Source organism: Penaeus vannamei, chromosome 30 (genome assembly GCF_042767895.1).
Source record: "Penaeus vannamei isolate JL-2024 chromosome 30, ASM4276789v1, whole genome shotgun sequence".
NCBI classification, from domain to species: domain Eukaryota; kingdom Metazoa; phylum Arthropoda; class Malacostraca; order Decapoda; family Penaeidae; genus Penaeus; species Penaeus vannamei.
The window spans coordinates 8,188,556-8,193,555 of NC_091578.1; the positions used below are offsets into that span (position 1 = coordinate 8,188,556).

General features: G+C 47.2%; 1 protein-coding gene across 3 annotated transcripts in view; it reads right to left on the bottom strand.

Moving 5' to 3' along the window:
• LOC113808289 (homeotic protein spalt-major) overlaps positions 1-5,000 on the bottom strand; it is a 604,198-nt gene that overhangs the window by 496,289 nt on the left and 102,909 nt on the right. The gene's annotated exons all lie outside the window — the stretch shown is intronic.

Here is a 5,000-nt window from a genome sequence, read left to right on the forward strand (position 1 = left end):
AGTAATAATAATGGCAATGATTATGATAATGATTTTGATAGGAATGGTAATAATAACAACCATATTAATAATAAAAAACTTAATATTTATGATAATTATGATATCACTGACGATGAGGTTAAATGTAAATATTATAAAAATAACAGAACAGCCAAATAACAATAATGACAATAGTGATGATAATGATAATAGTGACAATGGCATCGTCACCCTTCCTCTACTCCACTCCTCCCTCTCTCCCCATGTCCTCAGTACCCCCATCAGGCCATCCCTCCGCCCCCTATTTCCCCACCCCCCACCCTCAGCCCCCTATTTCCCTCCCCCCACCCTCAGCCCCCTATTTCCTCCCCCCACCCTCAGCCCTCTATTTCCTTCCTTCCTACTCCATGCCCCTAAAATCTCCATTCCATCCCCCTACCTACCCCTACCCCTTATCTCATCCCCACTTCCTGTCCCCCTTAAAAAATTTCATTGCTCCCCTTCCCCCTTTCTTACATCCCCTCTCCCCCACCACAAAATCCCATTCCATTCCCCTTTTCTCCCCCAATCTTTCTGGCCCCTCAAATCCCACATCCTCCCCCCATATCCTTTCCCTGCTTTCCTCCTCCCATCCCACCCCATCCCTACCCTCTCCCCCTTTCTTTCCTCCCCCATCCCACCCTTTCCCCCCTTCCTTTCCTCCCCCATCCCACCCCTTCCTTCCTCCCTCCATCCCCCACCCCTTCCCTTCCTCCTCCCTCCATCCCCCACCCCTTCCTTCCCTCCTCCTCCCACCCCTTCCTTCCCTCCCTCCATCCCCCATCCCACCTTTTCCCCCTTCCTTTCCATCCCCCCACTTCCCCCATCCCACCCCTTCCTTCCCTCCCTCCATCCCCCATCCCACCCTTTTCCCCCTTCTTTCCTCCCCCACTTCCCCATCCCACCCCTTCCTTCCCTCCTTCATCCACCCCTTTCTTCCCCCATCTCACCTCCCCCCCTTTCTCCCTATCCCAGCCCTTCCTTCCCTCCGTCCATCTCCCTTCTCCTATCCCACCTCTCCCCCCATCCCAGCCCTTCCTTCCCCACATCCCTTCCTCCCCCCCTTCCCCCCATCTCCCGACCACAGCGACAACACAGGGAATTCTCGGAGCGCATGTCAGTTCATGAGCAAATACACACAGCCATCTTCGTCGTTTATTTTCGGTCTGTTTATTGGGAAACTCTTTTAGTCCTGTTTGCTTTTGCTTTGTTTTTAGGCTCTGTTTGTTTGCCGTTGTTTGTTCTTTATTGTTGTTTTTCGGGTTATTATTATCGTTATCGTTACCATTATGATCGTTATTATTGATTATATTATTACTACTGCCGTTGTTTTGTTCTTTATTGTTGTTTTTAGTGTTATTATTATCACTATCATTATCATTACCGTTATTATTGTTATTATTAATATTTTCATTATTACTGGAGTCAGATTTCATAACGATTATCATTACAATGATAATAATCCAAATGATAAAGATAAAGCAAAAACAATAATAATATTGATGATGATGACAACTAGAATATACTAACAGTACTATTACTAACACAATCACAATTAATAATAATAATGATAATAAGGCAACAACAATCATAATAGTAACATCAACAACAATAATAAAAATACTTACAATAATAATAATGATAATAACAGAATTAATACTGATATTAATAATGAAATAAATAAAATACTCAAATATAATCAGTCTACAGCAAGTCATCCGTAAAAATATATATATATTTTCCCATACACGACAGGGTTCTTCTCACCTTCCCCATAAATTCGGAAAAGATAGAAATTTCCGTGCCCATTTCAAATTCCCGTGTCCTAAACTAGAGGTCCGGCGTGTCCTAGAAGGGAGCCATGTCACGCAGGTGGGAGAGGGGGTGGGGGGCGAGGAAAAAAGGGAAAGGGCGAGAGACACTTGCAAATCATTTCCTGTGTCCTTTGGGATGTGGGGAGTGAGGAGTGAGATGGGGTTGGGGAAGACGGGGTGGGAGACTGGGAAGGAAGGGGAAGGGCGATGGGTAAGGGAGAAGGGAGATTGGAATGAGAAGTAGAAAAGGGGGAAGTTATCTAACATCGCCCCCCCACCTCTCTCTCTCTCTCTCTCTCTCTCTCTCTCTCTCTCTCTCTCTCTCTCTCTCTCTCTCTCTCTCTCTCTCTCTCTCTCCCCCTCTCCTCTCCCTCTCCCTCTCTCTCTCTCTCTCTCTCTCTCTCTCTCTCTCTCTCTCTCTCTCTCTCTCTCTCTCTCTCTCTCTCTCCCTCTCCCTCTCCCTCTCCCTCTCCCTCTCCTCTCCCTCTCCCTCTCCCTCTCCCTCTCTCTCTCTCTCTCTCTCTCTCTGTCATTCCCTGCAACTAAAAAGGCAAATGGATATCTGTGAAAGAGCTTTCTGCTTTCACCCTTACTCTTCACTCCTCACCGTCTATTTATTCATCTTAATCTTTCCATGTATTTATACCTACAACTCCCGTCTCCCGCTCTCTCTTTATCTTTCTATTTATCTATCCATTCGTAATATTATTCCCCTCCCTTCCCAAATCTCTCTTCCTTATCACTGCCTTCCCTTAATCTTCCTCCGTTCCCTCTACCTTTCTCTACTCCTCTTCCCCCCTATCCCTCCCCCTCTTCCCACCTTTCCTTACCCCTCTCTTCACTTCCTTTCACCCTATCCCTCCCCTACCTTTCACACCCTCCCCCCCTCCCCTCACTCCCCTCCCCCGCAATGTTCTGGTTCGTGGATCACAGGCGGGCGATCACTTCTTGCTCGCGGTGACACAGAGAAAAGGGGTGGGTGGAGGAGTAGGAGGAGGAGGAAGTACTGGAGGAGGAGGTGTGGGAGGAGGAGGAGGAAGTGTGAGAGGAGGTGTTGGAGGAAGTACTGAAGGAGGAGGTGTGGGAGGAGGAGGAGGAAGAGGAGGTGTGGGAGGTGTTGGAGGAAGAGGAGGAGGAGGAAGAAGTACTGAAGGAGGAGGAGGAGGTTAGGTACAGGAGGAGGAGGAGGAAGAGGAGGTGTTGGAGGAAGAGGAGGAAGAGGATGAGGTGTTGAAGGAAGAGGAGGAGGAGGAGGAGGAGGAAGATAGCTACTGGAGGAGGAGGAAGAGGAGATGTGAGAGGTGTTCGAGGAAGAGGAAGAGGTGTGGGAGGAGGAGGAGGAGGAAGAGGGAGAGGAGACGTGCATTGTGTAGGAGAAGGGGGACATGAAGTGGACGAGGGGGAGGAAAAGAGGAAGAAAGCGGAATAGACATAACTACGTTTGAGAGGTAAAAGAAGCAGTAAAAGAAGGAGGAAGAAGAAGTATTTGCGGAGAGTTAGAAGTATAGAATAAACAGGAAGTAAAAGAGGGCGAGAAGGACGAAAAACAAAAGAAAACAGGAAGAAGAGGGGAGAACGCTACAAAGACAGGAAGGTGTAGGAAGAAGAGATACAAAGGAAAGATGAAATGATGGAGAGCGAATGGGAAGAGAAGGAAAAGAAAGTGAAAGCGAGAGAATAGTAAATGAGAACTAGGGAAAAACAGTGGTAGCACAATCTAAAGAAAGGAAGAATAGAGGAAGGGAAAGGAAGAAATAATAGAAGAGAGAGTGATCTTTAAAAAGACGAGGATAGCAATGAAAGAAAAATCACTAATAGCATAAAATGAACCAAAGAGAATGATGGAGAAGAGAAGGAAGAATAAAGAAGAAGAAGCGGCCGACGAGAAATAAGGCAGGAGCCGGAGCGACGAACCCCCCGTCGTGTATCAAAGTGATCAAAACGCCACGACCCGCTGGCTCTTTGAGGACGACTTTCGCTCTCTCTCTCTCTCTCTCTCTCTCTCTCTCTCTCTCTCTCTCTCTCTCTCTCTCTCTCTCTCTCTCTCTCTCTCTCCTCTCTCTCTCTCTCTCTCTCTCTCTCTCTCTCTCTCTCTCTCTCTCTCTCTCTCTCTCTCCTCTCTCCTCTCTCTCTCTCTCGCTCTCTCTCTTTCTTCCCTCCTCTCTCTCTCTCTCTCTCTCTCTCTCTCTCTCTCTCTCTCTCTCTCTCTCTCTCTCTCTCTCTCTCTCTCTCTCTCTCTCTCTCTCTCTCTCTCTCTCTCTCTCCGTGTGATGTTGCGCCGAGACGATTTCCGGGCTTTGACTCTCCCTTTCTTCACTGTGAGGCTTTTGTCTCGGGAGAAAAACGGGCGCGGGTTATTATTATGATCGAGTGGCGATATGAGCGCCTGATTATTTATCGTTTGTGGATGCACTTCCCTGCGCGCCCGCTGGCTGCCCTCGCGCCGCCCTCGCTGGGTCTCTCTCTCTGTCTCTGTTTATGTTGCTGTGTCTGTCTGTTGTGTTTGTTCTGTCTCTGTTTCTGTTGCTGTGTGTGTCTGTTGTGTTTGTTCTGTCTCTGTTTCTGTTGCTGTCTCTGTCTGTTGTGTTTGTTGTGTCTCTGTTTCTGTTGCTGTGTGTGTCTGTTGTGTTTGTTCTGTCTCTGTTTCTGTTGCTGTCTCTATCTGTTGTGCTTGGTCTGTCTGTTTCTGTTGCTGTGTTTGTCTGTGCTTATTCTGTCTCTATTTTTGTTGCTTGGTCTGTCTCTGTTGTTGTGTCTGTCTGTTGTTTCTGTTGCTGTGTCTGTCTGTTGTGCTTGGTCTGTCTCTGTTTCTGTTGCTGTGTCTGTCTGTTGTGCTTGGTCTGTCTCTGTTTCTGTTGCTGTGTCTGTCTGTGCTTATTCTGTCTCTATTTTTGTTGCTTGGTCTGTCTCTGTTTATGTTGCTGTGTCTGTCTGTTGTGCTTGGTCTGTCTCTGTTTCAGTTGCTGTGTCTGTCTGTTGTGCTTGGTCTGTCTCTGTTTCTGTTGCTGTGTCTGTCTGTGCTTATTCTGTCTCTATTTTTGTTGCTTGGTCTGTCTCTGTTTCTGTTGCTGTGTCTGTCTGTTGTGCTTGGTCTGTCTCTGTTTCTGTTGCTGTGTCTGTCTGTGCTTATTCTGTCTCTATTTTTGTTGCTTGGTCTGTCTCTGTTTC